We start from the raw sequence: 16,852 nt of genomic DNA, 5'->3' as shown, positions 1-16,852 counted from the left end.
GTGAGACAAACATCTGAGAGTAAAGGTTTGAGCTTGATGACAAAGGGAAGGAATGGAGTCCTCTACTCAGGAGCAGAAACCTGTTCTAGGGTCTTGGTGAGGAGACCCTATGGACCAGACAAAGATGCGAGAAAAAGAAGGTGAGGACGGGATGCTGGGGCGTTTCAGATGGGCAAACTCGACCACGTCGAGGACGGAAAGAGGTGCCGTGTGAGGGTTTCAGTGCAAGAATCACAGAAGTGTCCTGTCCTCGGAGGACACGGAACGTGCAGTGGGTTAGGTGGATGGAGTCGGAAGAGTTGACAGACATGGGCCCGTGTGGCAGGGTTGTTTCCACAGGAGCCCTACAAGAGACAGGACCGATGTAGGAAAGACGTCAGCGTTCAAGACCGATGGTCAGGAAAGAAGTCTGGAGACGGCTTTGCTGGCAGGAGGTGATTTTTATTAAAGCACAGGGACACGGCCCGTGGGTAGAAAGGGTTGCTTGCTGGGGTGGTGACGGGAGGCTGACTCTCTGGGATGGCACTGGGGGAGGTCAGGACAAAGGGAGGTTTTACAAGAACGTTGCAGGAGGACAGAGGACACTCAGGATACCGGAGGCTTTGCTCTTGTCAAGGGAAGGTGGTTTTTCCTCCTAGGAAGGCATTAATTGAGAGATGGTGGGGGGCTTCCTGGAGGAATGTTGCCTTCCTCCTCTCACAGGTCCTTCTCAAGGGACTGCAGGTTGGAAAAGAAACTCTTGTCTTACGGACATTTCCTTCGGCCTCAGCCTCCCTCAGTGTCGTGGAGGGGAGGGAGATGTCAGGGCTTCAGGAAACGGAGATCCGGGTCTCTGGAAGGTCGCTAGCCTCTGGTTAAGCAAGCCTCTTCGTGCAGAATCACGGGGACGTTGACAAAGCGAGGGAGACTCCGGTCTTGCTGGGTTTGGATCTCCATCGGTGGAGAATCTGTTTTGTTTGTCCCTTTCCGTAGCTATTGGGCCGTCAGAGTGCCTTGAGGAATGTCCTCTGTTATCACAGTTTGGGGGGCGGTGTGGCGTGCCACCTCCTGCTTGGTGCTCAGCTAGCCTTCTCCTCCCTCCTCGTGTGCCCCTGACCAGTGTAGAGCCTTGCGTGGTTAAGGTCGTTGAAGGAGGATGGTCTCATCTTCTGTAACTTCTTCCTGCTGAATAGGGGCGTAGAGCTGTCCCTACCCGTGGGTCATTCCTGGTCAGCTGGGGGAGGCCTCTGTTGTCAGAGCTGTAAAAGGAAGAGGCCGTGGAGTGCAGGGGAGAAGTTGTGACTGGATCTTCCTGAGCGGAAAGGACCATCTGTCCTCTGAACGTTCCTGCAGTGAAGGGTTCCTGGCACCACCTGCAGAGACGGGGCGGGGGGTGGGAAACAACACAACAGGGTTAGAAGAAGAGAGACCCGTGAAGGGTCCTTTGATAGTGGGTGAGAACCCTCCCCCAGGCCAAGAGTTGAGCCAGTCCTTAAAGAGAGGGATCCTTGGAAGTGCGGATTGGAGCAGTGGTGTCTGTGTGTGTGTGTGTTAGGAACCCAGAAGTCTCTTTGTGATCGTGAGGAATGTACGCCCAGCATTGTGTGTTTCGACGGGCCCAGGCTCCACCTTGTGCAGCAGTGACAACATCCGAAGCCTTTGTGTTTTGTAGCACAGCTCTGTGCGTTGGGATCATTCCCGTATCTCATTGAGAAATCCTGTTTGGGGTGACACGTAGGGCCTTGACTGTGGACTGGGTAAGGTGTTCCCCATGCCCCACGACGTCCTCCATTCCCAAAGAGGGGCAAAGATGGATGCTCGGTGGCCACGTCAGTGGAACGGAGCCCACGTGCACCGTTGTTTGAAAGGGGGAAGGTCGGCTGGGTCGGGGATGGTTCTCATAAGGCGCCCGGGCCTTTGGCCCACCCCAAGTGTCTGGTGGCCTCCGGAGCTTGGGAAGCCATGGGCCCAGGTTCGAGCTTCATGGCCATTGGGTCCCAGCTAGGGGCCCTTATCTAATCCCGAGTCTCCTTGAACCACAGTCAGGCTTTCAAGGGCTCCTCCCTCGGGCTGGGAGGGCCGTTTCAGGCCCATATTGGGTTGGCGGGTTATGGCTTGGGAAGAGCCTTTTCTGTCAATTGCTTCACGGGCGAAGAGGACGAGGAAGGCCTGTCGGAGCCCGGATAAATACTTGGGTGATTTTTTTGCCAATTAGAACCGACGGGTGGGCCCTAGGATCTCTGCTGTGGGGGCAGCCATGTTTGCTGACAGGCTTTGGCCTCAGCGGTCTGAGTTCGACTGATGACAGCGTCCCTGGTTCTTCTTACCCCCTTTCCATGAAACTGTTGCCGTTGCTAAAGCACCTGTCCTCTGCACTTTGGGAGGGGCATCTTCAGTCGGGTGGACCTAAGACCCTTTCCGGAGTTAGGAGCCATGGGCGTGGAGGGGTCGGGTGCAGGCCTGAGGGTCGCTGGGTTTCAAGTTGGGCTGCGTTCGGGGGTTAGTTCGGGTGTATCTGGGAGCGTAAGGTGGTACTTGATAAATCGGCCTCCCGTCATGGTTCGGCGGCCTTTGTTCTCTGTGACGCTCTGGAGCTGATGCCAAGTCCTTAGAGTCAGGGGCCATCCCCGTAGCAACTGGGAGGTTCCTTTGCCCAGGAGGGCCGTTGGATGCTTAGCCGAAGCCTTTGTTTGCCATCGTACCTGAATAGGGGGGGCTTCTTGCATCAGTAGGACTGGGAGGGAAGAAACCATTCCAGGAAGCCCTTTGGATTGGAGGTCGCGCCGGCAGATCCTCGTTAGGAGGAGTCGCTGGTAAGTGGGAGCAAACTTGTCCGGGAGATCAGGGCACCCCAAGTGCACCCTCCACTCCAGTTAGAGAGCGGGGTCCTTGATTGGCTCTGTAAGTCCCCAGAGAACCCTGTGGAGTGGTGTATGTTCTCTGGCTTTGAGGGAAAGAGTTTCTCACCCCAGCCCCATCCAGTTGGTCTCGGTGCTCGTTGAGTTCTACAGTCGTGGGGGAATCAATGGCATGTTCCAGTTGCGGAAGGAACCCTGAGCCCGTGGGGTCTCGGTATTATGCGCACAGAATAAGAAGCAAGGGGACTGCCTGTCCACGAGCTAATGTGGAAATGTTTCTGAAGGTGAGCTCAGGTCGTCTGGTTTAGTTGAGCAACACCTACGGAAAGGCCACCAGAGTGAGACGCGAGCGTCCACAAAGGCGGGTTCTTGAAACGTACTTTTCCTCTTCCAGAGAACACTCCCCTCCAGAGATAGCCAACTCAGGGCTCATGTCCTTGGCGAGCAAGCCCCGCTTTAACCCACGTGGCCCAGTTCCCGACTTGAGCTCAGCAAGCCTAGTGATCGATCCCGAGTGACGGCTTAGAATCTGCATCCCTGGGACTTTTCCGAGGAATCTGTAACCGTCGTCTCTCTAGGCCAGAATCCAAGGGAAGGGCTTGCCATCAGACGTGCCTGCCATACCTGTGGATTTGGGCAGGTTCCTTTTCCTGAGGTGCCTGATAGATCCTGAGGTCCCTGCACCTGCCAAGAAGTGACACCCTATCTGCTCCTGGTGAGGCGGTGGGTCGTCTGGAGGCAAGGGGTCAGGCCAGCCTTCCCGAGGGGCTTGATGGCCGCCGGTGTTCCGAAAGGCAGCCTCAGGCCCTGAAAGGCCTTTGGTCCCGTCTGGGTCTCTGCCTAGCTGTCTCCATAGGACAGTCCCATCCAAGCCTTGGTCAGATCACCCATATTTCCAGGGATGCCCCGTTCCAAGCAGAAGAGAGTCTTATGGAACATCGGGAGATGGTGAGGGTTGCCATGGGAGATGAAGTGCTTCCCGAGACCTTTGGACTCGGAGGGCTCAGGTAGAGTGAAACGTGCCACGCTTTCACGTGCTGCCAAAGGAATGTTGGGTCCCATTCCTGTACGTCCTAGATGTGTAGCATTGCCGTCCTTGAGGCCCAAGTTTTCCGCGAGGTGCAGCGTGGTGCTTGGGGCCCCGGTTCCTCTGCCGTGGTGTCTGGGTGCTGCGGAGTTGGAGCTCAGGTGAGGGACAGCCTCTCCTCTTCTCCGCGGGGCAGCGGGGAAGCGACGGCTCGGGGTGGTGGGCCGGTGGGCGGTGGCTGGGGTGAAGGGGTGGGGAGGTGGGGAGGCCAACACTGATACAGAGGCGCGAGGTGGGACGCACCTGGGCCTCAAGGGGCCGAGGGAATGAGGCGGCACGAGGGAGGCATGGCGGGGGAGGCAAGGATTTGGCGGGGGCAGCCAGGCAGTAGCAGCAGGGGACGGGAGGCGGGAACAGCGGGGTGGGAGCCCTTGAAAACGGGGAGGGCAGCAGGGCAGCACTTGGGGGTGGGGAGTGAAGCTAGACAGTAGCTCGCAGGGAGGAGAGGGGACCGGGGAGGGGGATGGAGGCGAGGCCACGCCTGGCGTGGTGGGCTGGACAACAGGCATGTGAAGGGGGCGGGGCTGCGAAGCCGGCGCGACAGCAGCATCTGTACCTGGGACAGCAGAACATCGGCAGTGAGGCGGCGGTAAGGGTCACAGGGACAGAGAAGTGGCGGGGGGAAGGGTTTGCTGGGGCCACATGGAGGGCGGGGCGTGCAGCCGGGCCAGGAAGCAGGGGAGGGCGGGCAGCGGGGAGGCAGTGTCACTGGGTCGCAGTCGCAGAGGTGTTGGGGAGGTGCGGTGCGGTGGCAGTGGCGTTGGCGGGGCACAGTGGGTCGGCAGCAGAGTGGGGGGGCGAAGCAGGACAGTACTGGGGTGGGGGTTAATGGTGGGGGGTGGGCGGGACCAGCGGGGCGGCGGTCTCATGGTAGTGGGGCGGCGGTCTCATGGTAGTGGGGCACGGCAGGTGCAGCAGGGCCACCAAGGAAGGGGCGGTGGCCTTGGAGACCCTGGCAGCAGCAGCAGGCCGCCGGGTGGTGGGGCGGGGATGGGGGCGGGGGCAGGGCGGCAAGAAGGGGCAACGTGGGCAGTAGCTTGGGGACGGCTGCAGTGGCGCTGGGCAGATGTGCAGCGGGACAGCAGGTCCTGGGGTGCGGTAGATATGGGGGGTGGGGCGTGGCAGCGGGAATCAAGGGCAACTCAGTGGGGCAATGGGGCAGTCATGGCATGGGGTGGTAGGTGGGGCCGTGGGGCTGCCCAGGCGGGAGGTGGTGGCAACCAGGTGATGACCCTATGGTCGGGGGGCGGGACCGGTGGGGGAGGGAGCCGGGGTCCCCAGAGCCAGGTGAGGGGACAACCAGGCGGTAGTGGCACAGGAGCGGTGGCGGGTTGTGGTGGGGGAGCTGTGTGACAGCCAAGTGGGGCAGCCAGGCGGCGACTGGGCGGGGGGTGGAATCTAGACAGCAGCACCGGAGTGGGGGTGGGACCAGCCCGGAGGCGGCGGCGGGGCAGCGGCAGCAGCAGCAGCATTGGGGCTGGCGTGGTGGGCGGGCCCATCGTGCCTGTCAAGGGGGCGGGGCAGCAGCAGTGCGGAGGGCGCGGTGGGCGGGCCCACGGTGCACGTCAAGGGGGCGGGGCAGCAGCAGTGCGGAGGGCGCGGTGGGCGGGCCCACGGTGCACGTCATGGGGGCGGGGCAGCAGCAGTGCGGAGGGCGCGGTGGGCGGGCCCATGGTGCACGTCAAGGGGGCGGGGCAGCAGCAGTGCGGAGGGCGTGGTGGGCGGGCCCACGGTGCACATAAGGGGGCGGGGCGGTGAAGCACGGAAGAGGCCACGGGCATAGGGCTGCAGCGGAGCGACGGCAGCTGAGGTAAGGGGGCCGGTGTGAGGGGCGCAGCAGCGTGGCAGGGGTGCACGTGGCGGTAGCATGTGGTGGAAGCCCGGGGAGGGGGGCGGATATTCAGGGTGCTAGTAGTGAGGTAATACGCCTGGCAGCGGGGAGGCAACGGAGCAGGGGGGAGGGGGAAGCCGTTAGGCGGCAGTGGGGGGTTCGGGGGCGGGACGGGCCGGGCGTCCGCGGGGCGTCAACGTCACGGCGTGGTGGGCGGGGCTGCATGGGCCTGAGGAGTTGGCAGCCGTGAGACAACACTGAGGTGGGGGGACGGGATCACGGGGAGGGAGCAGGGGTCACCAGAGGCGGGGAAGGGGACAGGTAGTAGCGGCACAGGGAGGGGTGGGAGCTGCGTGGCACCCGAGTGGGGCAGCCGTGTGGCACCTGTGGGGGATGGGTGGAATCTAGGCGGCAGCAGAGGGGGTGTGTGGGGGGGGAGCAGCCCCAGGCAGCGGTGCAGCAGCAGTAAGGCGGGCGCGGTGGGCGGACCCACGGTTAACGTCAAGGGGGCGGGGCAGCAGCAGTGCGGAGGGCGCGGTGGGCGGGCCCACGGTGCAGGTCAAGGGGGCGGGGCAGCAACAGCGGGGCGGGCGTGGTGGGCGGGGCCATCGTGCGTGTCAAGGGGGCGGGGCAGCAACAGCGTGGTTGGGCGCGGTGGGCGGACCCATCGTGCGCGTCAAGGGGGCGGGGCAGCAACAGCGGGTCGGGCGCGGTGGGCGGACCCACAGTGCACGTCAACGGGGCGGCGTGGCGAGGCTTGGCCGAGGCTGGCGGCCCAGGGCCGCGGCAGAGCGGCTGCAGCTGAGGAAAGGGGGCAGTGTGAGGGGCACAGCAGGGTGGCAGGGGTGCATGTGGGCGGTGGCAATGTGCTGGAAGCGTGGGGAGGGGGGCGGATATTCAGGGCGGTAGCAGCGCGGTAATGCAGTGTCAGGGGGGCAGGGGACCAGGCGTGCGAAGGAGTAACGCACGTGGCAGCGGGGAGGCAATGGAGCCAGGGGAGGGGGAAGCAGATGGGCGGTCGTGGAGGGGAGGGACCAGCCTGGCATCATCAGGAGGCCAGTGTCTTGGCGTGGTGGGCGGGGTAGCAGGGCTGCAAGGGTGCCAGGAGGTGTCAGGAGAAAACGCTCAGGTATGGGGGCGGGACCAGCGGGGGAGAGAGCTGGGGTCACCAGGGTCGGGGAGGGGGCAACCAGTCAGTAGTGGCACAGGGAGGGGTAGCGGCCCGTGGGTCGGGAGCTGTGTGCCATCTGAGTGGGTCAGCAGTGTGGCACCTGGAGGGGGTGGGTGGAATATAGGCGGCAGGGCAGCGTAGGGAGGGTGGGACCAGCCCTGAGGCAGCAGCACAGAGACAGCTTGGCTGGCTTGCTGGGCCTGCTCATAGTGCATGCCAACCAGGTGAGGCAGCGAAGCCCAGCAGAGGCCGGGGGCATAGGACAGAGGCAGCGCAGCAGTAAGGGGGCCTGTGTGGGGTGCACAGCAGGGCAGCAGGGGTGCATTTTTGGGGGGCAGCAAGCTGGTAGCAGCGCGGGGGGTGGTGGATGTGCTGGGCAGCCACACGCTTGGCAGCCAGGAGGCATCGGAGTGGGGGGTTAGTAGCTAGGCGGTAGTGTCGCTTGGGGGTGGGCAGGACTAGCTGGGTATAAGCGGAATGTCAGTGTCATGGCGTGGTGCGTCAGGCAGCAAAGCAAGGGCTTGGCTTTGCTGGACTTGATGCATGTGTACAGGGCGACACCACTGTTAGCAACAGCAGCGAAGACCCAGGGCAGCAGTTGAGAGGCAATGGTGGTTTTAAGTGGGGGCGCTGTGGACGGGGGTGCAGCGTGGTGGGTGCGGCTCATGTTGTGGGGGCAGCCTGGTGGTACCAGTGCAGGGAAGGTGAAGTACTTGGGGCGGCAGCAGCGTGGCAACAGGGGTAGGGAATCGGGAAAGCTCCAGAGTGGGGGGCAGGGGTAGCGGCTAGGTGGTAGCTGCAGGGAGGGGTGGGCAGGAACAGCAGGGGGCAGCGTGGCAAGTGGGGCAGTCATGCAAGTCAATAGGGCAGGCCTGCGTAGGGATGGGCTACAAAGACCAGCAGCTGCAGGACCCAGGAAAGCAGCGGCACGTATAGGGCAAGAGTGGGACACAGGGTGGCAGCAGATCAGAAGCAGGGTAGCGGTAAGGGGGCAGTGATGGCGAGGGGCAGAGGATTGGTAGTGGGGGTGTGGTGTACTCGGCAGGGTAAAGGTGTGGGGAGAGCAGAGAGGGGTAGATGCAGCAATGCGGTGGGGCAGCAGGACAGTAATGAGCATGCTGGTGGGCGGGGTGGGACAGCGTGGCTGGACGGGTGCATGTGGGGTGGCCGGCAAGTGGTGGCGTGTGAAGGGGGGACGGAATCAGCTGGGAGGCAGCGGCACAGCAACTGCACAGGAAGGGCATGAAGGGTGGGGTAGGGCCTTAATGCATGTCAATGGGGTTGGACAGTGAAGGTCAGTAGTGGCCTGGGGCACAGGGCAGAAGTTTAGCTGCAGCAGCGGTGGTAAGGTGGACAGTAGGAGGGGTGTGCTGTGGACTGCAGGGTCACGAGGCAGGGGCACCCAGGTGGTGGCAGCATTGCGAGAAGGCTGGGATGAGTGGGGCGGCAGCAGCTGGTCAGCGGGGAGGGAATCTGGAGGCACCGGAGCAGGGGTAGGGGGGCCAACAGGTGGTAGCTGTTCAGGGGTGTTTGGTGGGACCAGCAGGGCAAGAGCATCAGGTTCATAGCTGTGTGGGCAGGGCAGTGGCTCTGCACAGCCGCGGCAGCAAGGGGACAGTATGCAGTGAAGAAATGGCGCGGGGGGAGGGGCAGTGAGGCAGCAGTGACTTGAGGAAGGAAGTGACTTGAGGAAGCGCAGTTGGATGGCAGCAGACGTGGAGGCAAAGCAGAGAGGCAAAGCGGGGAGGGATTGGCCCAGATGTGGTTGGGAGGGACTAGTGGCGCAGCAGGTACGTGGCAATGGTGCGGCATGGCTTGGGGGCCGGGTGGGGCAGTGGAGATGGGCGGGAGCAGCAGGGTGACCGCGGTAGCAGTGGTGGTGCTGTTGGAAACAACAGGCACCAGGGCAGTAGAAGCACTGGAGGGTGGCGCAGCAGGGTGGCAGAGTGCTGGGAGGTGCACACGGGAGCGGTAAGGGCAATGGGGGTGGCACAGCAGGGCATCAGTTGCAGCAGGCAGGGCAGCAGGGCGGCTATGGCGAGGGTTAGCCGTTGTGGGACAAAGAGGCAGTGCTGTGGAGTAGCAGGGTGGAGGGTGGCAGCGCTGGTGGCAGCGGCCTGTCGGGAATGGGGGGTGGAAGGGACCTTGGCGGGTGTGTGGGGCGCAGCAGGGTGGCAGTGGGGGGATGGCACAGTGGTGTGGCAGTGGTACGGGGTGTGGGGATGAGCCAGGTGGCAGAAGCACAGGTGGGGGGGGGGGCAGTGATTTGGTAGCAACGCTATCAAATGCTTTTTGTGCATCTGTTGAGATGGTCCTATGACGTCGACCCTTCGTTTTGTGAATGCGGCACATTAGTTTGATTTGTGGATGTTGAACCACTGTGGCATCCCTGAAATAAATCTTACGGGTTCGTACCTCTTCCTGTATTGTAGAATTTGGTTTGCTGATATTTGGGTGAGGATTTTTATGTTTACGTTCATCACAGATAATAGTCTGTCACTTTCTTGGGGCACCTTGGGAGGTTTCGATAAGGGCCATGCTGGCCTCATAAAATGAGGTGGGGAGCCTTCCTTCCTCTTGTTTTTCTGGCAGAGTTTGAGAAGGATTGGTATTCATTTTTTTCTGTGTATGATTCATAGAATTCACTGGTGAAACCATGGGGTCCTGGACTTTTGTTTGTTGGAAGTTTTTGATTTCTTATTTAATCTCCCTACTGGTCATTGGTCTGTTCGGATTTCTGTTTCTTCAGGATTCAGTCTTGGCAGGTTGTATGTTTCAGGGAATGTCTCCTTTTCTTTTGGATTATCCAGCTTGTTGGGGTGTAATTGTTCATAGTACTTTCTTATGAGCCTTTGCATATTTATGGTATCAGGGAACATCTCTTTCATTTCTGATGATGAGTCCTCTTTTTTGTTAGCTTGAGTCTGGCTGAGACTCTGTCAGCTTTGTTCTTTTCAAAGAACCAGCTCTTTGTTGATCTGTTTTTTTTTTAAATATCTTTCTGTTGTCTTTTTAGTCTGTATTTCATTTATTTCAGTTCTGATGTGTTCCTTTCTTCTACCAACTTTGGACTTTATTTGTTCTTTTTCTGTTTCCTTGAGGTATCAAGTTAGGTTGCTTATTTGAGATGTTTCTTGTTTCTTGAGTTAGGCCTGTATCAGTATACACTTCCTTCTTAGAACCACTTTTTTTTTTAAAAAAGTTAGCTCTAAGGGGTGCCTGTGTGGCACAGTCTGTTAGTTGTTGGCCTTTGGCTCAAGTCATGGATTTAGGGTCCTGGAATGGAGCCCTGCATCAGCTCCCTGGTCAGCACGGGGAGCCATTCTCTCCCTCTTCTACTGCCTGCTGCTCCTTCTACTCTGCTCAGTCTGTCTGCCTCTGTCTCTCTCTCTCCCGCTCTGTGTCAAATAAATAAATGACATCTTTAAAAAAATAAAGTGAGCTCTATGCCCAGCGTGAGGTTGAAACTCCAAACCATAAGATCAGGCGTCACAGAGCTCCACCGACTGATCGACTCGACTAATCGACTAATCGGGTGCCCCATTTTAGAACCTGTTTTACTGCATTCAGTAAATTTTGTTTCATTGTATGATTTTTTCATTTGCCTCAAAGTATTTCTGTGTTCCTATTTTGGTTTGCCCATGAACCCAGTTGGTTGTTCAGTAGCATGTTGTTTAGTCTCTGTGTTTATGAATTTCCAGTTTTCTTCTTGTAATTGATTTCTAGTTCTATATCACTGTGGTTGGAAAAGATGGTTGATTTGATTTCAGTCATCATTTGGGAAAATTCTAGGCTTCTGGAGTTTATTGACTCGTCTTGTGGCCTCATATATGACCTATGGTGGAGAATGTTCTAGGTGTACTTGAGAGGAAAGTATTCCATGTGCTGCTTTTGGATGGAGGGTTCTGTGTGTATCTGTCAAGTCCATCTAAGTAACGGGTTGTCTGAGGCCGATGTTTCCGTTGTGATCTTCTGTCTGGATGGTGTATCATTGAGATAAGTGTGTGGTATTAAAGTTCCCTATGGTATTTGTGCTGATTGCTTCTCTTAGGTTTGTTCATATATGCTCTACATATTTAGTTGCTCCACCGTTGGGTGGGTAAGTATTTATAAATGTTGCATCGTCTTACTGCATTGATTCCATTAGCAATTTGTAGTGCCCTTCATTGGCTCTTGTTACAGTGTTTGGATTTTTTCTTTTTCTCCTCCATTGGACTGAAAATCAGAAGATCATCTCTTAGCTCTGCAGCCATGAACAAAGCACACCCCTGCTCTAAGTCTGGTTTTCTTTTTTTTCCTCTGTAAATAAACACAATAAATTCTTCTCCCAGGACCATATCCTGATTCCAATAAGACAATGTGTATAAAAGTGCTTTGTAAACGAGGAGATACTGCCCAGTTATGAAAACGATTATGCAACCACCAAATGTTCAGGATAAGATTTTTTAAGACATATTTATTGTAGAGACAGAAAGAGAGTGCATGCACAAGCATATGCTAGAGAGGGGAGGGTCAGAGGGAGAGAGGGAATCCTCCAGCAGCGTCCCCGCTGAGTGTGGACCCTGGTGCGGGGCTCTCTCCCAGGAGCTTGGGATCTTGATTTGAGACAAAATCAAGAGTCAGCTGCTTAACTGACTGTGCCACCCAGGTACCCCAAGAATCAGATTTTTTAAAGCATTTTTTGAGGGCTTACTCTCATAGGTACTATTCTAAGTGACCTCTATTTCATTCAATTCTAAAAACTATTCTTAAATTAAAAATAGAAGCTGTTCTAAAAGCAAATATTCATAATATCCTCAGAGGTGGGCAAACAGGCGGAAAAGGGGTTAAGTAGGGGCACTGGGGTGGTTCAGTCGTTGAAGCTTCTGCCTTCGGCTCAGGACATAATCCCAGGTTCCTGGGATCGAACCCTAGGTCAGGCTCCCTGCTCATTGCGGAGTCGTCTTCTCCCTCTCCCTCTGTCCCTCCCCCTGCTTGTGTCCCCCCCTTCTCTGTCTCTCAAATAAAAAATTAAAAAGGTAAGTTACTTGCTCAGTGACATGATAAATATTAGAACTAGATAGAGTCCTGAGTGTGTCACCCTGAAGAATGTGTTTTTTCATTTTTACATTTACCAAAAAATACCTAGCTCTCAAAATACTATAGATTCAATTAGTTTCCTCTTTCTCCATACATTGAGTATCGGAAGATGCTACAATTCCAGGACCCTGGCTGGCTGGGTCGGTGGAGTGTCTGACTCTTAATCTCCGGGTTACGAGTTTAAGCCATGTTGGTGGTACAGATTACTTAATTGAAAAAAAAAAAAAAGATGCTATAGTTGGGCTTGTTTTCTTTTTTCCTTTTGACCCCTTCACCCATTTCTCCCACCTCCAACCCCAAACTTCTGCCATCCCCCATCTGTTCTGTCTGTAAGCTCATATTTTTGTTTTTGTTTTGTTGAAGGTTCTACATGTGATTTCTAGTATTTGTCTTTCTGTCTGGCCCGTTTTACTTAGCATAATGCCTTCATGGACCACCGTGTTGTAAATCGAAAGATTTCATCCTTTATTATGGCTGAGTAGGATTCCACTGTGTTTATCGACCACAATTTCCTTATTCATTCATCCACTGATGGCATTTAGGTCGTTTCTTTATTTTCACTGTTGTAAATAATCCTGCAGTGTGCTCAGGGCTGAATATACCTTTGTGAGTTAGTGTTTTCATTTCCTTCAGATAAATACTCAGAAGGGGAATTGCTGGCTCCTTTGGGTGTTCCATTTCTCATTTTTTTGAGGAACTTTTGTATTGTTTTCCATAGTGGCCGCACCCATTTGTACTTCTAGTAATGGTGCGCTAGAGTTTTCCTCTACTCTACATCTTCACCAAAACTTGCTATTTCTTGTGTGTTTTTGATAATGGCCCTTCTGACAGGTGTGAAGTGGTGCCTCATTCTGGTTTGATTTGAATTTCCCTGATGATTAGTGACGTTGAGCATCTTTTCATGTACGTGTAGACCATCTGTATGTCTTCTTTAGGAAAATGTCTATTTGGATCTGCTCCTGTTACATTAAATTACTTGTGGAGTTTTTGTTGGTTTTGGTGCTTTTGTGTGTTTTGTTTTGTTTTTGTTTTGCTGTTGAGTTGCATGAATTCTTTATATTTTGAATATTAACCCCTTACTGGATGTATAATTTACAAATGTTTTACCTTAGGTTACCATTTTATTTTGTTGATGGCTTCCTTTGTTTGGACATTTTATAGTTTGATGTTGGCACATATTTTGCTTCTTTGTTTGTTTTTACTTTGGTATAAGCTTAAAAGCACCACTACCAAGACCTATGTCAAGGACTTTTCCAAACCCTGCGTTTTCTGCCATAAGTTTTATAGTTCCAGGACTTGAATATATTCAAGTATTTGACCCATTTTGAGTTAGTTTTTGTGTATGGTGTAAGAGAATGGTGCAGTTTTGTTCTTCTGCATGTGGCTCTCCGGTGTTCCCAGCACCATTGATGAAAGAGACTATTTTCTCCCCCTCGTTTATTCTTGGCTCCTTTGTCATAAGGTCCCGGACCATAGATGTATGTGTTTACTTCTGGGCTCTCTCCTGTCTTCTGGTGATGTGTGTGTCTGTTTTTATGGCAATGCTAGATTGTTTTGATTACTCAAGCTTTGTCATTAGTCTGAAATGAACAAGCGCAATGCCTTTAGTGTGGTTCTTCTTTCTCTAGATTGCTCTGGTATTGTGTCTTTTGTGACATCATACAAATTTTTAGATCCTTTGTTCTCTTTCTGTGAAAAGTGTCCTTAGAATTTTGATAGGAATTGCAATGTAGATGGTTTAGGGAAGTATAGACATTTTACCACTATAGATTCTTCTCACCCATGAATATGCCATATCTTTCGGTTTATGTGTGTTGCCTTCGGTTTCTTTCCTTACTCTCTTGTAGTTTTCATTATACAAGATTTTACCTCTTGTTGAAGTTTATTCCTGGGTATTTTTTTAAAGGTTTTATTTATTTATTTGACAGAGAGAAAGATCACACGTAGGCAGAGAGGCAGGCGGGGGGGGGGGAAGCAGGCTCCCTGCTGAGCAGAGAGCCTGATGTGGGGCTCGATCCCAGGAGCCTGAGATCATGACCTGAGCCGAAAGCAGAGGCTTAACCCACTGAGCCACCCAGGCGCCCCTATTTTATTCTTTTTGATGCAATTTCAGGTGGGATGATCTTCCTAATTTATTTTCTGATGATTCGTTCTTAGCGTATAGAAACACAGCAGGTTTTGGGGTAGTGATATTGTATCCAGTCCCTTTACTGAATTTAGTCATAGTTTGAACAATTTTTCATTGGCTTCTTTGAGGTTTTCCTTATATTCTGTATCATCTGCAAACAGTGACCACTTTACTTCTTTCTTTCCAGTTTTGGTGCTTTGTGATTATCTTCTTGCATAATTGTTCTGCCTTGGATTTTCAATATTGTGTTCAGTAAAAGTGGCAAGGAAAGATCGGCAGTGTTCCTAACGTCGGCGATCTTATAGGAAATAGTAACAGCTAAAACTTTTCGGTATGGGATGTGACATAATCTGTGCGGTTGTCACATACGGCCTTTTTAAAAAAAGATTTTATTTATTTATTTGAAAGAGAGAGAGATCACAAGTAGGCAGAGAGGCTGAGAGAGGGGGAAGCAGGCTCCCTGCTGAGCAGAGAGCTTGATGGCGGGCTTGATCCCAGGACCCTGGGATCATGACCTGAGCCGAAGGCAGAGGCTTTAACCCACTGAGCCACCCAGGTGGACCATATATGGCCTTTTTGGTGTTGAGGTATGTTCCCGGTCTATGTACTCTGTTGAGAGTTTTGATTGCAAAGGATATTAAAGTTTGTCAAATGCTTCCCTGCATCTCAAGATGATCACATCATTTTTATTCTTTATTTTGTTAATGTGCTGTATCACTTTGATCGATGTGCACCTGTAAACCATCATTGCATTCCTGCAAGATCCCACTTGATCGTAGTATATGATCCTCTCAGCATATTGGTGAACTTGGGTTTCTGGTATTTTGTTGAACATTTGTGCATCTATGGTCATCAGGGATATTGGACTGTAAGATTCTTTTCTTGGGGTGTCCTCGTTTATTTTTGTATCAGGGTAATATTGGCCTCAGCAAGTGCGTTTAGAAGCTTTCTCTCCTGTTTTTTGGAAAAGTGGGCAAAGGACTGGTATGAATCCTTCCCTGAATGGTAGAATTTACCATGAAAGGCATCTGGTTCTGGAACTTGGATTTTTGGGAGGTTTTAAATTGCTGATATGATGAGTACTGGTGTTTTATGTAAGTATTGAATCACTAAAGATGAAACTGTTTCCATATCTGGGTGGTGGGATGGATGAAGGGGAACGAGAGTCATGGGGGCCCAGCACTCAGAGGCTCCATCCGCCACTGTGGCTGTGCCATTCCTCTCAGATGCTGGCAGAGGACGAAGGACGTGGTGGAAACACGGCAGAGTGGTGGTGTCGGGAATGTGGGGTCCGAGTGGGGTGATGAGACTGATGCGTGGCCCTCCTGTCCCACCCACAGGGTATCAGATGGCCTACTGCCTGGCCAACAGCAACTCCAGCACATTAACCACAGTGGAGATGGGTGCCATGGTGAGGCGATTCACGGCCACCGAGCTGGCCCCAGAGTCAGCATACATCTTTAGGCTGATGATCAAGATGAGGCAGGGCTGGGGGAGCCCCTAGAGGCCACCATCATCACCACTGAGAAGCGAGGTAAGGTCAGAGACCCAGGTCCACTGTCCTGGTGACATGGGGAGGATAGCTGGGCCCAGTTGGGAGCCATAGACTTGCTGGGTCCACGGCTTCCTGGGGCAGGGCTTGCAGGGTAGTGTGTCTACACAGCCTGATATTTACCAGACAGGCAGGAATGTCTCTGGAGAGGAGGTTGTGTAACTGGGATCAGGGTGGCTCTGAGTCTCTGTGTTGGAGGGACGCTCCCTGAAGCCAGGTGCTTTTTCTCTGATGTTCAAGACCACATGACCAGCTGAGCCAGGTGTTCCAAAACACGTTTCCTACCAAGCAATCCTAGGGAGATGTGTCTTCATGGATGCCGCTTCTGTTCCAAGCACTGGTGTGAAGTGCTTATTGTTCATTGTCTTGGTTTATCCTCACCAAATGCTGGGGGACAGAGTGCTGTGAGGCCCAGTTCTACAAAAGACATGGGGCACAGACAAATTCTGTCATTTGCCAGGGACACAGCTGTTGAGGCAGTGATGTGGACACCCTTCACAGACACTGGGTTCCCTGTTCCCACAGCAATCTGCTGTGGGTTCCCATCTCAGTGAGCCCCTGATATGCCGTCCAGCCTCATCCTGGGATCTGCCTCAGGGGGTTCCCTTCCCAGGGCCACCTCAACTACTATAGGCCCTTTTTATGCCACCTGACCTTGGAGGGACCACAGGGGTTCCAGCTTAGGTCTGAGTCAGGGCAGAGCAGGGGCAATCTGGAATGCAGAGAAGCCACTGAACCCCCACTCTGAGGCTGCCAGGAGCCTGTGTGGCTTTCAGGGCAGCGTGGTGCCTGTCAGTTTCTGTGCTACAACCAGCCCACATGCATAGTTCCCTTCGAGTTCTGGCTTCAGAATGTGTGGCTCAGGGACTGCATCCCAGTTCTCTCCACATCCAGGGAGCAGGCTGTGCTTTGGCCCTGCTGAGGTCACAGGGTAGCACACGGTTAGTAGCTTGACTCGGCCTATCCCAGGAGTGGTGTTGAGGGGAACATAGGGCTCATTTACCTCCTGTGCTCTTGAACGGAGAGCCCCATCCATGCCCCAGAGCTATCTCCCTGGACTTTGGAGCAAAATCAAAACAACAAAATGAAAGGATCCAGGATACATTTGGGCTCATTTCCCTGCAGAGGTGCTCTTGGTCTGTGGCTCATCAATGTCAGAGCAGGGCT

General features: G+C 54.1%; 1 pseudogene across 1 annotated transcript in view; it reads right to left on the bottom strand.

Annotated features, from left to right (window-relative positions):
• Window positions 1-6,489: 6,489 nt before the first annotated feature.
• The window catches only part of LOC308355042 (spermatogenesis-associated protein 31E1-like), a 40,259-nt pseudogene continuing 29,896 nt past the window's right edge, over window positions 6,490-16,852 (bottom strand). Inside the window, exons 6-8 of the transcript in view lie at window positions 7,148-7,388; window positions 6,962-7,026; window positions 6,490-6,624 (exon numbers count right to left, since the gene is read on the bottom strand). The product of the transcript in view is annotated as a spermatogenesis-associated protein 31E1-like (transcript). The remainder of the gene's footprint in view (window positions 6,625-6,961; window positions 7,027-7,147; window positions 7,389-16,852) is intronic.

Source organism: Martes martes (genome assembly GCF_963455335.1).
Source record: "Martes martes genome assembly, chromosome: 14".
NCBI lineage: Eukaryota > Metazoa > Chordata > Mammalia > Carnivora > Mustelidae > Martes > Martes martes.
Note: the sequence above shows the minus strand (reverse complement) of the source record. Positions and strands in the feature narration are given on the sequence as shown.